This window comes from Camelus ferus, chromosome 5 (genome assembly GCF_009834535.1).
Source record: "Camelus ferus isolate YT-003-E chromosome 5, BCGSAC_Cfer_1.0, whole genome shotgun sequence".
NCBI lineage: Eukaryota > Metazoa > Chordata > Mammalia > Artiodactyla > Camelidae > Camelus > Camelus ferus.
In genome coordinates, this window is record NC_045700.1 from 57200844 (window position 1) to 57221960 (window position 21117).

At 34.2% G+C, this 21117-nt stretch overlaps 1 pseudogene; it reads right to left on the reverse strand.

Annotated features, from left to right (window-relative positions):
- Positions 1-1213: 1213 nt before the first annotated feature.
- Positions 1214-1925, reverse strand: LOC102509283 (annotated as a pseudogene).
- Between the last annotated feature and the right edge of the window lie 19192 nt (positions 1926-21117).

The following is a 21117-nucleotide window of genomic DNA, read 5'->3' on the forward strand; positions in this document are numbered from 1 at the left end:
TAGGCCTCTTACAAGTTCCACGCTTCTCTCTGTCCCTAGAGTTTTCCCAAACATGCCCTTGTTCATCACAGAGGCTTATGATAGGAGCCTGTGTATCACTCATCAGAATTTGGAGTGTTTTACCTTTAAAAGATTTTTTTAGTTATTTTTAAGTTTGGATTTTTTTCTTTTGTTTATGTGAAGGGCATGATTTTATGTAGTTTTATCTGTTCATTTTTCTGTTACGTATTATTTTAGAGGAATACATGGGGGAGGGAACAAAGATGTAGGCAGCAGCCATTATTTTAGGCTACTAAAATTGTCCCCATTGCTTTTAAAGTAGACTTAAAATCCTATTAACTTTTCCTCCTTTCTCTTTATCTGCCACTTCAGGAGGTATCTATTGTCTCAAATCCTAAACTTTCTGCAGTACATGTAAAAGTTTGTTCTTGCCATTCCTCACAGCCAAATTAAAATTCAGATTTTTTTGACTAATTCATTTATCATTTGACTAAGTTATTGATATGTTTTCCAGGTACCAAAATTTTGTTATTAACTCCTCTCGTTTTCCTCACCTTTGAGTATTTGTGCCTTTTGAAAAATATTCACTTTTACACCTGTAAATTTTATACTAGTCAGTTTAATGGAGGGAGCAAGTGTTAATGCATGTTTTTAATCCACAATCTTTATCCAGCAGTTGAAGATGTACTCATGTGAGACACAGCTAAGGCTTTTCGGGAAAATATATCCTTGTTATTTATTCTGAGGATGTTATTAATATTTGGGAGTTATGTGTTTTAGGAAGAAAAGAGAACTAGGATAATAATTCTCCATTTGTTTGGTAAATAAAAACTCCCTATGGACATTTAACTTAAAAAGTAGAACTTTATATACTATTTCTGCAGTTTCTGATTCAGTAGGTCTGAGTTAAGACCTTAAGTTTTATATTTTAAACAATAATCCCAGGTTAATTCTGATGCTATTGTTTCAGGCACTCCACTTGAGACACACGAAGCTATGGATAGACTTTTTAACAAAAAAGAAGGCTGTATCTGTGTGTCTGTGAAATTTCTTGATAACTGAAATAGATATTAGTGGCATTTATATATATATGTAATCTATTATATATTTATTTATACATATTTTATATATAATAGATTACACATACATGTTTTAAAAAAACTTTATTTTCTGTCAACCTTCCATTTTGTGTGTAAGAGTCTGGGAGAACAGCTTAAGACCACTCAGTGGTGCTTCTTACCGGTTCACGGGCCAGAGATGCCGGGCTGCAAACAGCCCTCAGTGGGGGCTGAGGCTCCATCTTCAGCAGGGAACCGCTGGGCGGGCACAGAGGGCACCTGTGCCTGCGGACCCATCTGTGACCTCAGGGGGAGTAGCAGCAAGTCTGGGAGCCGGAACCGTCCATTCACCCTGAAATTCCCCCTCGGTCTCAGCCCTCTCAGTAGCAGCCTGCTCTTCCTTTCCGTCTCTTCAGGATCTCTGTGGAAACAGAGGTCGGGCTGAGCGCTGAGGGGAGGCGAGTTCGCGGGAGACGGTGCCGCGCATGCGCAGAACGTCCCGGGCCAGCGTCAGACCCACCGAGTGTGCGCCCGGGTTATTGTGAGGCGATGATGGCTGCTTCCATACTGGGCGCAAGGAGAGTGTGTGTCACAGAGCAACAGTGGCCTGGTTAACAGAAGATCCCTCTGTGAGAGGCTGGTGGTCAGCCTGGAATCAGTAGCCACCGGAGGCTGTGGCTCCGGGAAGACGGCCCGGATCTTGTTAGCGAAGGTTCCAGGAGTGAGGCGGCCAGCAAGAGCAGTGGCCCCCGAGGCAGCAGCAAACTCCAGCACAGCTCGTTGGCCTGGAGGATACGACGCTGGCATCAGCTGGGTTTTCAATGGCATGAGCTGCCGGAAGAAGCTTCTCCCCTGTTGTCTTCAGATTTACAAGGTAGCTGCCATCATTTCTCCTTTGGTAGATGATTGTTACATTTAGAAATCAAGGTTGGTGCCACCTAAGTGGGTTCCTGGTGCAAGAACTTTGAGGACATCCTTGTCCTTTATTTGCAGGACATCAAGAACTCAGGACACTGTGAAAGTTTCCCTTTGAGTTGTTATGGGAATCCAGAACAACGCCTTCTGGGCGCCTTTCTGGGTCGCATGGAAAGCCTTGGTGGCATTACTCTTGAGAAGCTTGGTTGTGGCAGTTTTACTTTTGTTTATCAATATTCACTCCTCCTCTACTTCTGGAACTGAAAAGGATTATACTTATACAGACTCTTAGTATTACATGTGCCCTGTAGCAAAATAATAATAGCAAAGTTAATGAGGTTAGAATAAGGGTAATATTGTCTAGTTCACTTGTTTGTTAATTTTTATAAAACACTAGGCTCTGTGAAGTTGCTCTAAAGCATAAAAAAAAAAATCTCCATTAGTATTGTCCCTGGAGGGTACCATGTGCAAGACAGCTCTAGAAAAATTAGCACTTTGAATTTTGAGTATTTGTTCTTTTGACTTTTGATTTGCAGTTTATACTTGAAACCATTCATTGGTTTCTATGTCTGTGGTGTTTTACTTTGTGTAGTATTTCTCCTATAGCAGTCGTGGAGTCTCCCTATAAATTTTTGTTGTGGCTGCTCTGGATGATGAATGACAGTTTGTTTGAGGTGACCCCCAAGTTTTTATTTCCCTAGTAAATGTGAGATGTGCTACACAGCTTATATGTTATACTATGTCCATTCCAACATCTTCAAAACTTGCTGAAGCTCTTAGTCAGCTCTGGCTGCTGTAATAACAAAGTACCAGAAACTGATTGGCTCATGAACAACAGAAATTTGTTTCTCATAGTCCTGAAGGCTGCAAATCCAACATAAAGTGCCAGCATCATTGAATTCTAGTAAGGACTTTTTTCCAAGTTGCAGTCCGTTAACTTCTTGTATCCTCGCATCGCAGAAAGAGAGAGAGCTAGCTTTCTGGGCATCTTTTATAAGGGCACCAATCCTATTCATGGAGGCTTCATTCTATGACCTAATTACCTTTCAAAGACCCCCTCTAAATAAGTTCACCTTGGCATTAGGGTTTCAACACATACATTTTGAGGAACACAAAACATTCATTCTATTGCAAGATCTATTCAGACATTTTTGCTTGATGAAATAATAAACAGATATGTCACTAGGAACAATGATTTGCTTTTCCCTAATATAAAAGTAAAACATAGTCTTTGTAGTTTATTCAATAATTACAAAAAGAATAAGATAAATGAAAAGTGTACTTTTCAAAGATGAAAGACAATTGCTCTAGAAATTAATATAGTGTCTTGAAAACCAGCTATTTGAACTCAGAATAAATTTTATTGAAGTTCATCTGTATATAAAAATACAAATTAGTTACTCTTGGCAGGAAATGACTTTGAATATTCTAATAGTTCTTATAGCAGCTACACTTTTGTACCCAATTAAGTCTGTTTTGTTTAATAGCTTTTATTGAGAACACATTATTTGCCAGACACTGTTTCGACGCTCTGCATGTAGAAACTTAGTTAATGCTTATTACAATGCTGCGATGTAAGTGCTATTATTATCATAATTCTAGAGATAAATAACCTGAAGTACACGAAAATAATTTGTCTCTGATTGCTTAATTAATAATTGGAAGAACTAAGATTTTTGCCTTGTATCTTCTTCAGAGCTTTTATATTAACCATTACACTATGGTAATTTCTTTAACTTGTGGCAAATGGTAACATGCATCCATATATCTGAGATGATTCAGAGTTTCTAGAATGGGGCTTTTCACACAAAGCCCATGTAATACTTGCTGTGTCCTTATGTTTAAACAATGCAGGACACACTCATACTTGTTACTAAGCAAAAGTCACATAGCAAAAAAGAAAAATATATTTTGTCTCCTTTATTTGGGTGAATTTAAAACAAGTAGCATTTTGTTCACCCAGAAAGACAGAAAATTAGAAATTATATAAAATTAGGAAGCGACAATTATATACTGGTATAGCCCATCTTAGCCTATTTTCAAAGTCATAAAGATTTTACCCAGAGAGGATAATACTATTCTCAGGGACACCGTGCTCTATCCTTTGTGTGTGTTACTACATATGCTTTCCTCACTATTCCTAACAGTTCTCAAGAGATACACTTCTATAAACTGTGAAGCAAACATTACCCATTGTGTGATGTGGAGATGGGCAGCAGTCAGGCCTTGATTATGTTTCACAGTGTATTACTTTGGATTAAAGTGGAAAAAATCCAGATGGATGATATTAATGTGTCTTGGGTGATTTTTCACTTTTTGAATAGACGTCACTGACACGTAATATTGAAAGCCAGTTTTTGAAGGAAGCTTGGAACAACCTCTACCAAAGGGAGTTGTGCCATAGCTCGTTCACTCTCAGAGAACGTGGGCAATCACAGCATGTTCTATCTTACTGGTTTTTTTCGTTTGCTTGGGATGTAGGACCCCCTCCCCCAGCTTTATTGAAGTGTGATTGACAAATAAAAATTGTATATATTTAAAGTGCATAATGTGGTGATTGGATATACATTGCAAAATGATTACTACAATGAATCTAACACATTCATCACCTCATATAGAGACCATTTTTTTATGTACGTGGTAAGAACACTTAAGATCTTCTCTCTTAGCAAATTACAAGTATACAATACAGTATTAATTATATTCACCATGAAGTACAGTACATCCTTGGAACCTATGCATCTTAAAATGGAATGTTTTTACACTTTGACCAATATCTCTTCACTTCCCCCTCCCCCCAACCCCTGGCAACTACCATTCTACTCTTTAGTTCTATGAATTCAACTTTTTAAGATTCTTTATGTGAAATTATATAGTGTACAGGTAGTTTTTAATATTTTATACTACTAAGTAAACTTATGAGGCAAATATATTAAAAACAGAAATTGGGCATTAAAATTTTTGAAGTAAGTATTTTGGATATGTAATTTTTCTCCTTATTTAAGCAATTGTCAAGTGGAAATTGAACCCTAGGTTAAAATATTTAAGATAGCAACTTGTAGAATTGCGTGGGCACCTCATATGGTAGTCAGTATCTTCTTTAAAGCTCTTCTTTTGGTGAGATATTTCTGAAGCTCTGGCTTCAAATGGGTTACAGGGATGGGTAAACATTATTGTAAGTGACAAGAACTCTTCTCAAATATAGGCTACCTCTTGTTCTTTGTGTACCCCCAGCATCTAATTCAGTACCTGGTACAGGGCAGGCAATTGATGCACGTTGGTAGAGTGAGTAAATTAAACAATAATAATATGAGCCTCTTTTGGATGGTTTAAGTTTTTTGTTTCCATGCAGGGACCCAGTTTTATTTTTCTATCTGTTGCAGTGTGTACTTATCTTTCCCACTGGTAAATGAAACTGTCTTAGACCTTACATTATCTAAATCTGACTTATTGGGGCCAAAAGCATGTACTAGAATTTTAACAGTATGGCATGAAGAAGTATGTGTTATCATTTGATAGAAATCCTTAAATTCCATAACAGAGTATCTGGATTAAATTTAATAAGCATTTGAGAGGGTAAAATCTAAATATTGTTTCTGAGTTTGCATGCAGAAGGGAGAATTAGTCCAGAGAGTACAGAAACAAAAAGGCAAACAAGAATGCCATCAGTAGATACATGTAAATTGTTTAACAAAGTGGAAAAGAAACATATATTGTAAGTGTATACATTTTCCTTGCAGTTAAATCAAGCCATGTCTTCAAACCTACTTTAGAGATTCTGGGTGTAATGGTTTACCAGTCTTCACTGGAACCAAGACAAAAGCACAGTGACAATAATAGGTCAACCCATTGTGGACAGGGTAGGACTTTTTGTTGCTCAGAAGTACAGCATCCTCTGAGCAGAGAGCAATTTGTGGTGGAGCAAGTATTTAGTAAGTGGGGGTGAGAGGCCAACAAGAGGGACACCTCTTAATTTCTCCCTGTCTTTTTATAATTGTAAAGCCATAAATTCTTACCAATATTGAATTAGAATAACATTAAATGAAAACCAGGATAATATTAAATGAACACCAGAAAGTTCAGGCTTCCTGAAGCTGACCCTAGAAAGTGTAAAGGAAGCAAGAATGATCAGCAGTGTCAAACACAGGATGAGAAGAGAATGTTTTTGGCTATGTAGAGGTCTTCAGTATGTTTGCATTAAATAGTTTGAAGTACTGAGAATTTCTAGAACTCTGAGCATGCCATTATTTATTTTCTAGAGCAAAAGCACACCAGAAATCAAGCATAATGATTTTTCAATTGGTTATCTCTTTTTTTTTTTGCATTATTTACCACTACTTCTTTCCATTTACATTTGATCATCACAAACTACCTGCTTACTACCCAAAATGTCCCCTCATTGTTTTGTTTATCAGTTTTATGGAACATGTCCATAGAAAAAGTAAAGCTTGGTAAATGTGCTCTCTGAAGACCAATACTTTGGGTAATTATGTTTGTTCTAATGCATCATTCTTAAGTTTAAGAACTAATTCTCATTGTTGTGAATATACATTCTTATTTGTTTATGTTTAAAATCCTGTTTGACATGTTTTCTCATTGGCTTTTGAAAATATTGACAAATTCTCAACATACCTCATTTTGGACTCTCATGGATGAACTGCCCTCTTTCTCAGCAGTTAACAAAATCTACTCTTACTTGATCAGCCAAATTGGCCCTACTGCTGCCTCTTAACTCTGACTTTTAACAAGTGCCAAAACACTTTTGGGGAAAATCACAAGTGGGAGAAATATGAGCGTTTGTTGAGATTCTCTACTATCTTATTGGAATATTGTGTTTCTTGTCCCTTGTGAAGTAGAATTCTCACTTAAAAAATTTCCCCATGCAATAAGTTTTCAAAGGTCCCCGGAGAATCCCTGGGCAATTAAAACTGAGGACTCTGTTACAAAGTCTTCCTGAAGTCCAGGACCTTGCAGAATGTTTGGGTAAAGAATAACATGCTGAAGTACACATTTTTTTGTTATTCAGAACAACAAAATCCACAAAAGCTGAAAGAAATTATAGTCTAAGCTTTTTTATATACATATGCAACTTTTTAAATGCAGGGATTATTTACCTTAGCAAACTAATTTTTAAAGAATGAAAGCAAATTACATTTTTAACATTCACTCCTGTGAAAGACTATTAACACTTTTATGGGCCCAGCTGTCAGCAACATGGAAATATTCCTATATTCATGTCTCTATTCTTAGTCATATTGGCGTGTTCTTTTGGTATTATAAAGCCATACAATGAAATCTAATAATAATAAAGTCCACTGTAAGAACAGCAAATGGAAGCCATTCAGATTATGAGCATTCTGCAAAGCAGTCCTATGAGGGAATGGTTGACTGAATAAAGTGAATACTTAGTACTTCTTCCATGTGGTACTGTAAGAATAAAAACTAGCAGATGGAAGTTAAAGATAGATGGAACTGAGTCCAATTTAAGGAATACATTTATTATACATGCTTTTATCCCTGGTGCCTAGAGTTGTATCTGGCAAATGAGAGTTGACAGGAAATGTTTGTTGTTGTAGATGATCAAAGTTGAATATTAAGCTTTCTATAAAAGGAATGAGCTCATTGTCACTGCATACATCAGGCAAAGGCTGTATAAACTTTGGTTGAAAATGTTGAAAGAATTCCTGCATTGGGAGTGATGTTGGACATGTTCCACTTCTTGGTTTCCTTCCATATCTGTGTGTTTATAATTCTATAAATTCGTATCCATATTAAATTGCCTTATTTTGGTGTCTCTACACTAAACGTAACTTACATTTCAAGGAAAATGTTTTCTTTTAACGTGAAAGGTTTTCCCTTGACTTTGTAGATTTGAAAGCTTAATTTAGACTTCTGTGTGTTCTTTTTTTTAAAAATTGAAATATAGTCAGTTTACATTGTTGTGACAATTTCTGGCATACAGCATAATGTTTCAGTCATACATATACATACATATATTCGTTTTCATATCCTTTTTTCAGCGTAGGTTACGACAAGATATTGCACATAGTTCCCTGTGCTATACAGAAGAAAATTGTTTATCTGTTTTATATACAGTAGTTAGTATCTGCAAATCTCGAACTTCCAATTTATCCCTTCCCACCCCCTTCCCCCACTGGTAACCATGAGTTTGTTTTCTATGTCTGTGAGTCTGTTTTTCTTTTGTAAATAAGTTCATTTGTGTCTTTCTTTTTTTTTAAGATTCCACATAAGAGTGATACCACTCATACTTTCTCTTCTCTCTGGCTTTCTGGCTTGCTTCACTTAGTATGACAATCTCCAGGTCCATCTATGTTGCTGCAAATGGCGTTACTTTATTCTTTTTGTGGCTGAATAGTATTCCATAGTATAAATATACCACAACTTCTTTATCCAGTCATCTGTCGATGGATATTTAAGTTGTTTCCATCTCTTGGCTGTTGTAAATAGTGCTGCTGTGAACACTGGGGTGCATTGCATAGTTTAGACTTCTAATGGACTATCTTAGAAATTCCCAGCCTCACTGATTCAAAAGGATCGCAACATCAAAATCACCAGTTTTAGACCATAAGATTCAAATAAGTTGTTTCCTTGCTAAGCCTCAATCTAAGTCATGTTTCTGTTATTAAGTACAAAATGTCCTTAATTCTGATGGGTTTTTTGACTTTCAACTCCATTTGTAGTTTCTGATCTGGTTCTGCCTTTGGTCAGTGATGTCAGGACCTTAATCTGATGCCACATGGAACAACAATAATGGTCTGTTTTGATTCTTACCTTAGCCCAATGTATACTTCATGCTTCCTTTCCTGGCTTTAGCAGTCCTTAATTCTCCACTAAACACAAGCACTCAATAAATATTTATTACTCTGTTTTTTCTGATAGAAGAGTAATTGTTGATGAGATAAAAGAAGGACATGAGGAAGGGAGTGGAATAGTGTGGAGTGAGACAGAGTTCTTCACCCCTACTCCTTTCTTGTGCTTTATTCTCAATGTATTGACCTCATCCTTCTGCTTACCTTCAGAAAATCTTTTATAAGGCCATTGAGACCACATACTCTTGGACATATAAATACCATATTAATGGTATTATAGAAATATAGTATATTCTTGAAGAAAACACTTGGCTGTTTCCAAGTCATATGACTTGCAATTTGCTAGGTTTTGTTCATTCCATATTTACAAGTGTGGGAAACTCAATTTCTACATGCTAGATGCCTGTGTATATTTTTTTCTTTTTTAAATATAGACTTAATTTTTTTAGAGCAGTTGTACGTTCACAGCAAAATTGAGTGGAAGATACAGAGATTTCTCTTATAGCCTCTGACCCTACACACGTGTATCCTTCCCCATTATCAATATCCTCCACTAAAGCAGTCCATTTGTTATGACGGATAAACCTACATTGATACATCATTATCATGCAATATACATTGTTTACATTGGGGTTCGTTCTTGGTGTCATACATTCTATGGATTTGGACAACTTTATAATGACAGGTATCTACCATTATAGAATCATATAGAATAGTTTCATTGCCATAAAAATCTTTTGTGTTCCACCTATTCATCTCTCCCTCTCTCAAAACCCCTGGTGACCTCTGATTTTTTTTTTTTTACTGTCTCCTTATTTTGCCTTTTCCAGAATGCCACATATTTGGAATCATGTATATAGCATTTTTTTTATTGGCTGCTTTTACTTAGTAATACACATTTATTTCCTCCATGTCTTTTTGTGAATTGATAACCCTTTTTTTTTTTTTTTGGTTCTGAATATTAGAAATAACAGTTTATCCATTAACCTACTGAAGGACATCTTGGTTGTTTTCAAGTTTGGCAATTTTGAATAAAGCTTCTATAAACATATGTGTACAGATTTTTGTATGGAAATAAGTTTTTTAGCTCATTTGGAAAAAATGCCAAGAATAATTATATGATTAGAGAGTGTTTAGTTTTGTTAAAAAAAAAAAAAAGTGCCAAACTGTCTTCCATGCAAAGTGGAACATGCAAAATGGTTTCCACCAGCAATGAAAGAGGGTTTCCATTATTCCACATCCTTGCAATCATTTTATGGCATTAGTGTTCTGGATTTTGGACATTCTAATAGATGCATAGTAGTATCTTATTTTAATTTTCATTTCCCTAGTGACAGGTGGTATGGGACGTATTTTCATGTGCTTGTTTGCCATTGTATATCTTCTTTGGTAATGTGGCTGTTATGGTCTTTGGCCTGTTTTTCACTCAGGCTTGTTATTTACTTAGTGCTGAGTTCTTTGTATATTTAGATAACAGTCCTTTGTCAGATGGGTTTTTGCAAATATTTTCTCCCAAATGGCTTATTTTTTTCATTCTCTTAACAGTACCTTTCACAGAGGAGAAATTTTTAATTTTAACCAAGTCCAGCTTATTAATTTTTTTTCATGGATCCTTTTTTTGTTGTTGTATCTAAAAAGTATTGCTAAATCCAAGGTCATCTAGATTTTCTCCTATGTTTCTTTTAGGAATTTTATTGTTTCGTATTTTACGTTTAAGTCTGTGACCCATTTTGAATTATATTTTATGAAATGTCTGTGTCTAGTTTCTTTCTTTCTTTCTTTTTTTTTTTTTTGCTTGTGGATATACAGTTGTTCCACCATCGTTTGTTGAAAAGACTATCTTTTTTTCCATTGTATGGCCTTTGCTCCTTTGTCACAGATCAGTTGACTGTATTTATGTGAGTATATTTTTAGGCTTTCTAGTATGTTCCATTGATCTATTTTTCCATTCTTTCAACAATACCACACTGTATTTTTGTAGTTTGTAGTAAGTCTTGCAGTCACATAGTTTCAATTTTCCAACTTTTTTATTCTCCTTCAATATTGTGTTGTCTATTCTAGGTCTTTTTCCTCTCCATATAAACTCAGAATCAGTTAGTTCTTCTTCACAAAGTAACTTGTGGGATTTTGACTGGGATGGAGTTTGACCTATAGATTAAATTGAGAACAATTGATAGCTTGATAATATTGAGTCTCCCTATCCATAAAAATGGAATGCCTCTCCATTTATTTAGTATCCCTTAATTTATTTCATCAGAATTTTGTAGTTTTCCTTACAATGTATTTGTACGTTTTTGTTAGACTTAAACCTAAATATTTCATTTTGGAGAATGCTCATATAAATAGTATTTAATTTTAAGTTCTACCTGTTTACTGGTGTATAGGAAAGCAGTTTCTTTTTTTTTATAATTACCATTTTATTATTTTTAAAAACAAGACAATAGGCCCAAAATGGAATCACTTTTGCTGAGCCCTACATCACCAAAGTGTAGTTGATTACAGTGCTGTGTTAGTTTCTGGTGTAGGGCAATACACACACACACACACACACACACAAATATACACACATATTCTTTTTCATATTCTTTTCTACTGTAGTTTATCCCAGGATATTGAATAAAGTTCCCTGTGCCATACAATAGGACCTTGTTCTTTATCTATTTTATATATAGTAATTTGTATCTGGTAATCCCAAACTCCTAATTTATCCCTTCCATTCCCTTCTCCATTTAATAATCATAAGGTTGTTTTCTATGTCTGTGAGTCTGTTACTGTTTTGTAAATAAGTTCACTTGTGTTATATTTTAGATTCTACATATAAGTGACATCATGCAGTATTTGTATGATTTCATTTAGTATGATAATCTCTAGATCCATCTATGTTGCTGCAAATGACATTATTTCATTCTTTTTTATGGCTGAGTAGTATTCCACTGTGTATATATACCACATCTTCTTTATCCATTCATCTGTCAATAGATATTTATGTTGCTTCCATGTCTTGGCTGTTATAAATAGTGCTGCTTTGAACATTGGGGTGCATATATCTTTTCAAATTAGAGTTTTCTTATAACATATGCCCAGGAGTGGGATTGCTGGATTTATATGGCAACTCTATTTTTAGTTTTGGAAGGAGCCTCCATACTGTTCTCCATAGTGGCTGCACCAATTTACATTCCCACCAAAGTTGTAAGGAGGGTACCCTTTTCTCCACATCCACTCCAGCATTCGTTATTTGTAGACTTTTTAGTGATGGCCATTCTGACTGGTGTTTATTGTAAATAGATTTGCATTTTTCTAATAGGTAACAATATTGAGCATCTATTCATGTGCCTGTTGGTCATTTGTATGTTTTCTTTGGCGAAATGTCTATTTAGGTCTTCTGCCCATTTTTTTGATTGGGTTGTTTGTTGTTGTTGTTGTTGTTATTGAGTTGTATGAGCTGTTTATGTATTTTGGAAATTAAGCCCTAGTTGGTTGTATCATCTGCAAATATTTTCCCCCAGTCTGTAAATTATCTTTTCATTTTGTTTATGGTTTCCTTTGATGTGCAAAAGCTTATAAGCTTGATTAGGTCCCATTTATTTATTTTTCCTTTCATTTCTATTGCATTGAGAGACTAACCTAAGAAAATATTGGTATGATATATGTCAAAGAACCTTTTGCCTGTGTTCTCTTCTAGGAGTTTTATGGTGTCATGTCTTATATTTAAGTCTTCAAGCCATTCTTGAGTTTATTTTTGTGTATGGTGTGAGTGTGTGTTCTAACATCACTGATTTACATGTGACAGTCCAGCTTTCCCAATACCACTTGCCAGAAAGATTGTCTGTTCTCTATTGTATATTCTTGCCTCTTTTGTCAAAGAGTAGTTATCTGTAAGTGTGTGGGTTTATTTCTGGGCTCTCTATTCTGTTCCATTGATCATATCTCTGTTTTGATTACTGTAGTTCTGTAGTATTGTATGAAATCGGGGAGGGTTATTCCTCCAGCTTCATTCTTTTTCTTGGTATTGCTTTGCCAATTCTGGATCTTTTATCATTCCACATACATTTTAGGATTATTTGTTCTAGTTGTATGAAAAATGTCATGGGTGATTTGACAGGGATTGCATTAAGTAGATTGCTTTGGGTATTATGGCCGTTTTAACAATATTCTTCCAATCCAACAGTATGGGATGTCTTTCCATTTTTTTCCCCTGATATTTCACTTTTAGTGTGAAGAAATGCAACATAAATCTGTATGTTAATCTTGTATGCTGCTACCTTGCTGAATTCATTTATCAGATCTAGTAGGTTTTTTTTTGTGGAGTCTTTAGAATTTTCTATATATAGTATCATGTCATCTGCATATAGTGACAATTTTACCTCTTCTCTTCCACTTTGGATCCCTTTTCTTTTTCTTGTCTGATTGCTGTGGCTAGGACTTCCACTACTATGTTGAATAAAGTGGTGAGAGTGAGTATTCTTGTCTTGTTCCAGATTTTAGCGGGAAGGCTTTCAATTTTCCACCAATGAGTATTATGTTGCCTCTGGGTTTGCCATAAATAGCTTTTATTATGTTGAGATATGTTCCCTATATATCTACTTTGGTAAGAATTTTTGTCATGAGCAGCAGTTGAATTTTGTCATATGCTTTTTCTGCCTCTATTGATATGATCTTGTGTGTTTTTTTTTTAGACTATTGATGTGATAGATTACATTAATTGATTTTTGCATATTAAACCAACTTTGCATACCTGGGTTAAATCTAACTCAGTCATACTGTCTAATCCTTTTTATACATTGTTAGATTTGAGTTGCTAATGTTTTGTTGAAGATTTTGCATCCATGTTCATGATAAATATTGTTTTATAGTTTTCTTGTAATGTCATTGTGTGATTTTTGTGCTTGAATAATGCTGGCCTCATAGATTGAGTTAAATATTCCCTCTGCTTTTATCGTTTGAAAGAAGTTATAGAGAATTAATGTAATCTCTTTCTTAAATGTTTGGTAGAATCTACCAGTGAACCCACTGGGCCAGATGTGTTATTTTTTAGACAGATTTCACTGGTTTCAGTGTGCCTTAGTTGAAGCTGTGTAGAATTGGAGATTGGAAGACAAGTTAACAGCCATAGTACAAGTTGATGAAAATCTGTACTATGTTGCTAGTAATGGAAATAGGAGAGGGTACAAATTTAAAAGATGTTTAGGAGATAGATGACAGACAGTTGAGAATGTGAAATGAAGATGATGGAGAAAAAGAACTGGTCTAAATACCTGATTGGGCTAACAGATGGACTAACATGCTGTTGATCTTAATAAACAGTGAAGAATGAGAAAGCAGATTTTAGGGAGAAGATAATGAATTCAATTTTTGGCATACTGAGCTTGAGGTGTTTAAGGGACAATTAGATGGACACATCCAGAAGACTGTTATGCATATGGTTCTAGACCAGAGAACACATTCTTGTGTATAGTTATAGAAGTCAAAGAATACGTGGCAGTTGAAATCATTAGTGTGTGAACTGAGAAGAGAAAATGTGCAAGGTTGGCACCATGAGTAATGTTAAAAGTTAAAGGAAAATGTCATTGAAAAGGAGTAGTTGTGACAGTAGGAGAAGAAAGAAAAAGTAGTGTCACAGAAGCCATAAGTAACAAAGACATCTAGGAGGAGTGATTAACATTATGAGATGCTATAGTCAGATATAGGAACATAAAGGTTGAAAGGAATTCATTGGATTTATTATTTAAAAAATTATTGGTGTCTTTAACAAGAGATTGTTACAGTGGTGATGGAAGCCAAAGCATATTCTGAATATTCCATCAGCTAAGTGTAATAGAATCCTGACAAATTCATAAAAAGATATAATTGTTTATCTTTCTTATTTCCCTGTTTCTTTTCGATGTCAGAGAACTAGAACTGCCAGAGGTACAGCTAGTGCTTTGGTGCAGGGTATCTTATCATTTATTACTATTTTTAAAAAATTAATAGCACATTATGTTACTGTACTTCTATTTTCCCAGCATAGGACTGAGACAGTAACTTTCATTTCTATTTCCAAGTGGCTAATAAATCTAAATTGGAAGTAGAAGCCAGGCATAATGCACAATTGTTTATTTCTATCTAAATGCATTTGATTTCTTAATTCACTTTGGTTTATACTTGGAGAATAGATTTTTTTCCCAATGAAAAGTGGTTGGTACTATTAACTTTATGTGACTGAAAGTATAAATAAGTCCAGATGAATTATTATAAGAAAAGAGATATTTTACCCAGTGACAATAATGGAATGTATTAGAAAGGTTTTAAGCAGAGTAATGTCTACTAATTGACTTTAAAATAAACCTATAAAATTATGAACAGGCAAAAATTGGTGAGTAAAAAAAGATGTTTGCAAGAATTTTTGGAAACCTCTTGATCTAATTCTTGGTCCTTGTAGATAAAAATTTCATTTTTATGTTTATGTCTGTTCTAAAATCTTTGTTACCCTAAATTTTAAATAAAAAACAGCGGTCATTAAAATTAAAATTTTTGAATGCTATAGACTACTATTTCTGATCATCAAGTAGTGACCAAATTCTCAGTTTTTAATTTAAATGTATTATTTTTCTTGCCCTCCATTATCCCAAATGTGCAAATATTATTTGATAAAATAATGTGATTAGGAATGCAAGGATATAAATTTGATTTGAATGATGGTTTTTTGTTTACTTGTTGTGAACTATATTTATTCATACTTTGTCTTAAAATTTTTCATCCTTTCTGTTTTATAAAAGTACTTTTACAGTTTTTAAAAAATATATTTTCAAAATAATGTCTCAAAGTTTTAAACTAATTAATGGATACTATTTTTCTTCACTAGAGTGTAGTTCAACTTTCATTATCAAATCTAGATCTTAACTTTGTCATCTTCCTCAGAATTTATTCCTTTCTATCCCTAGTGGACTTCGAAATACAGACATTTTGAGAACTGTTCTGCATATTATTCAAGTCAGAATATGAGTTATGTTAGCAGATTTGGGTCTAATTTCAACAGTACAACTGAGATACTCTATTTTATATCTTGTTTCCTAATAGAGTTTCCATCTAGCAGTGAACAAAGAGAAAATAATAGATATCTTTTAGGAAGCAAAACAAAACAGTATTTTTCATTGGTCATTGGATGAGTGTCTCTTGGGTAATAATGGATGCAGATAATTTGTTAAAATTCAAAAGCAAAGAAAGCATACAGAGCAGTGATTTTTAATATTCAAATATGTTCTAAAATATTTTTTACAATTTTAATTGAATAGTTTGCCGCTACTGTAAGAACACATTTAATATTCTTTCCTTTTTAGGGTTTAATTATTAGTCAGGTGAATTAATATTTAATATTATAGAAAACCATTCAATTTTTAAAATATTTCTTAATTCTTAACATAATTGCTTTATTTGAGAAAATTAAAGTCAGTAAAATATGGGGTAAAACCTGAGCCTGGAGTAAAGCCGTATGATAGATTAATTATGTCTCGCAGATGATTTTCAGTTAACAAATGTTTACTGAGTATTTACTGTGTACTGTACTTCACTAAGTACAGAGTAAACCAAGAAACATGGTTTCATAATCTTTTCATAATATTATTTACTAGTGTCTTTTCATAATATTATTTACTAGTGTTTGGCCTAGGCAATTTATACATTTTAAATGCTAACATCTTTTTATATATAGATTGGGAGAAAGTTAAATTCACAAGATACAATAGATCTCAGCTGTTAATGTCTTTGGACTATATTCTACAGTTAAAGTAAAAAAGCTTTAGAGGATTGCTTTAGAGGAGTGCTACAAAAAGCTCCTCTCTTCTGTCTATTTCTGTAGTGATTTGAAAAGAACATAAGAAAGGAAAGGACTGAAAAAATAGATCAAGCAGCTTTTGAAGAACAAACAAAAAACCAATGAAATCAATGGCTGTTCTGACTGTCAGTGCTGCCCAAGGAAACTTCTTTCACCTACACTCAAAATAAGTAGTTCACTCCTGTTTGGGAATTTTATATACAGGTCATTTTACTACAGACCCACCATTGCATTGAATAGACAGTTGAAATTAGAAAAGCCAGAAAGCTTTTAAACAGTACTAAGTAATTACCTTTGACTTTTTTGAAATGTGTTCTTTACAAATTCCCTTGCTTACAAATACTTTCTGAGAGATCTGCTGATGTAGTAGGAATATTTTTAAACAAAGAAGTCCAGGAAATCTAGAGTATTAAAAGTACAATCTCCCCAGCTCATGTTTATTTGCTTTCTTCTTTTGACGAGCTCTCAAAAGCACTCTTCTTACAGTACTAAATTTATTATGTTATATTTGTTGTCATGATCTGTTATTGAGGTGGCTAGGATCATTCTCAGTTTATTCATGAACTGTTTTTCTTTACCACAGGGTCAAGATAAAAGATACCAAATTGCATATATATTGCAATTAATTTTTTAAAAATTTTGGCCTTAAACTCCTAAGTCGAAGTCCTACCCTAAATGAGAGTGAATCATTATGGAGATTTTCTTAATTTGATTACAAGCAAAAGAAAATAACTTAAGATATCTTATCCAAAATCCAGTGGAATTTATTAAGAGGATACTGGACTATTTCATGGGATCCAAGGAAAATTTAAATAACTAGTCCTTAATAAGAGCAGAAAAGAGACAGTGCTGTGACTTTTAGCAGCCATAATAATAAACAGTTTCTAATGGAAGGGGTTTGTGGTGTGGACCTGGAAAGAACGCTAGAGATCCAAATGGTCTCTTTGCTCTCTGACCCAGAGCCTGTACTGCTAGCATACCAAGAAGCTCTGCAGGGTACTTGTCCTGCACGTCATTCTCTCTTTCATACTCGTACCATAAAATTGACACTCTAAAACTTATTACTATAAAGGTAAGAAACAAATCCAAAGGAAGAAAAGCAAAGGAACCTTGCCCAATGTCCAGAGTACAGACAGTTTAAGGTCTACACTCAGGCTTCTCCTAGATGGGTGCATCTTACTCATGAAAGGCTAGCCCTTGGCTCTATGACCCCTACACTATCCTTGGACTTGATCTATCTCAATTAACATCTCACTCCCAGGGAGAGTAGTGAGGATGTTGGTTTAGAAGGCCTTGATACCTCTTTGGATGCCAACTTAGTAAGGATTAAAATTTCCTGTTTTGAGAGGATGATAAAATGAAGTTTTTGGATTTTTTTTCCCACCACTGTTGCTTGATGATCTTCTCAGTTAATTTTTGTTTCCATTAAGGAGTTTATAAGCTTTCCAGCTCTACACAGCTCTTCCCCTTTAAATCACTTGGATGACACATGTGATGGTAACTAGCATCCCTACATTTTTGAAACAGAACCTCTTTCCTCCTATCATGTCCTAACTGCTTCGATCTAATCTTTTCCACCCTGACCTTATACCCAACCCTCATTTCTGCATTCATGTTTTATTTTGTCATTTACAATCAACTTCTGTTCTTTAGTTTTCCCTCTTGGTCTGCTTTTTTGACTTTGAACATTTTTTTTTTTAAACTAAAGACTATGATGTGACTGAATTTAAAGTGTGTATCAGTTATTTCACATGTAAAAGATGTTGAAATTCTTGGAAAGCAAGAAGATAGCATGAAGTGATAGAAGATTGTCACTTGATATTTCTTATCTCTTCAGTTCTCCTTCCTAATATGCCTTTGAAGCCAGCATTTAAAAATAATTCTCTCGGAAGCCAACACCTACTTGTCTCTTTAAGAGAGGACAGAGAGAGGAAGGATTTTTTTTGAAAAATAGCATTCCAGGGTATTGTAAGGCTGTTAGGCTACTGAAGAGGATTTAAATCTTTAAAGTATCTAGGATGTAGTCTTTCCTTATTATTGTGGGAGAATATGCAAATATGCAGTTAAAATTTAAAAAGGTATAGGAATAATACAGTCAGTGAAGTCTCTGGCATTTTTAATAGTATTAAATATATGAAAATAGTATTTTGAAAAAGAATAAAGTTCATTTTCTAAGAGGAGAGTGTATGACCTCAATAATTAAGAAGTGCAAGTTTTTTGAAGTCCATCAACTTCAGGATAAAATACAAATTCCTTAACTTAATAAATGAGAGAGTGTAGTTGGCCATTGTCCAACATTTTTGGGGACACATTTATATATTGCAAGATGATTGACACTGTAGTGTTAACACTTCTGTCACATCACATAATTATTGTTTCTTTTTTGTAAGGAACAAAGATTTAATCTTAGTAAATTTGATTATAATGCAATATTGTTGTCTATAGATTCACTACACTGTGCCTTGCCCCACATCTTCAGCTTTGCTTCTGCCTTCTCCCACATCTCCCCTGTGCTTTCATAATTCCTGAATAGGTGTAGTTTCCTAAACTTTCTTCCTTCTGTACTTTTTGCAAATGTTAGTCTCATTGTCTCCCTCCAGCTCATTTTTAAAGATTGAACTCGGATGATTGCCACTCTGTGCAATTATAGCATTCTGTGTAATCCTCCATCTGATAACTTTCAAGCAATTTTTAAGCTCTTTTCTCCAATGCTAAGTGGGGAAACACATCTTTTATCCCTTTACCTATAATGCATCTAGTGCACGCTTTTTGCTCATAAAACATTTCTTCTATAAATAAATATATGAATGATAATTAGAGTTGAGAAATTCATATGAATAGAAACAACGCATATGTGCCCAATTAGGAGCTATTTCCTTTCTCTAGCAGATAAGGCCTTGCCTACCTTCTGTGACCTTATCTTGCACTTCTCTGAAATTTTCTCATGGGGAAAAAAAAACAGTACTATAAAAATGTTCTTGAATCAACACATTATTCATAAAAGAATGGCATTTAGAGTTTCACAAATTGAGATGTGTTTTGTCACACCCAGTGATATCAGCTAAGCTCACTTCTGATATCAGTGAGTTTACTATAGTTCATTTCTCTTCATGGATGGATTAACTTACGGTATTAAAGACTCATGAACAGCACAGACATTTTAGTTAAACACAGATGGGACAGGATCTGAGGGCCTCACATCAGTTAACAGAATTTGTATTCCTACAAACGAGTTTCAAATGGCCTTAGTAAAATTGGAATTTGCTTACAATAAAACCAGGAAGGAGACAGAAAATCCAGACAAATGTTTACAATGGACAAACTCCTCACTGTTAATAATCAGAGTTTTAAGTGTAATTTTTATTAAAAATTATTAGACATAGAAAATATCCCCGTGTCACGGAATTTTTCTTTCTAGTTAATCATTCTATCTACAAAAGAAAGTTAGAATTTTTGTTTCACATTAAGCTTTAACTGAAAAATGCATGTTCTCCATTTTTATTAGGAAAAAATTTCTCCCCTTCCAGGAATGGGCATTTTTGTTTGTTTGTTTGTTTGTTTGTTTGTTTGTATCTTTAACACTTTTACATCAGAAAAAATTAAACTGACAAAAGAGGAATTTTAGGCTCTTGGCAATTTTCCAGTTGTAATTTTCTTCACTCTGTTTTCGATGCATATTACCTAAATATTTCAATTTGCCTTCCATGAAGTCTTTCAGACTTCATCCATGAAGTCTCATGTGAATAGAAGAGATGCTTATATATTGTAAAAAGAAGGAAAAAAAAAAAACAAACCTCAAACCAAGACAACTTCAAGAGCTAGGAAATCATTTCACTACAATATAAAGGTCATTGTTTTAATTTTTGTCCCTTCACCCTAGCTATATTTTGTTTTTAATTGATGGATTTTGCCTATTTAGGAAGAGCCTGTGCTGCTCAATATTAAGCTTGATTTCTATTCCTTATTTTGACCCAATGAACTTAAAAAGCAAGGCCCAAAACCTCATTGTTTGCTCTGATGTTGTCAGTCCCATCTTAAAAGAGTTTTATTTAGAAATTTCTGAGAGCAGTTGATTGTACAATTTATCAGATAGATTGTTATGTTTCCCATGAGTCACTGCAAAGACTCAAATATAAAGCAATTTATTATTTTTTAGTTTTGAGAGAAATCTATTTTTTCAAAAGTAAGGTTAATTCTGAACTTGAACATCAAATTCCACAACCAATGAAGCACATATGTTGGGTCCATTTTAGAAATGTCTTTGAATGTAGATCTATCAAACTAGAATCTCACACTCAATTTCAATCTTATTTTCCCTCACCTACCTTTTGAACACAATTAGTCATCAATTCCCACCCATTTTATAGAACTATCTAAAAATATATCCACTGCTTTCTGTTTCTTTTGCCATGGCCTTTGTCCAGGCCTTTATAATTTCCATCTTGAATCATTAATGTCCTGCCAAACAGTCTTCCTGATATACCAGCTTTTTTTTTTAAATCCC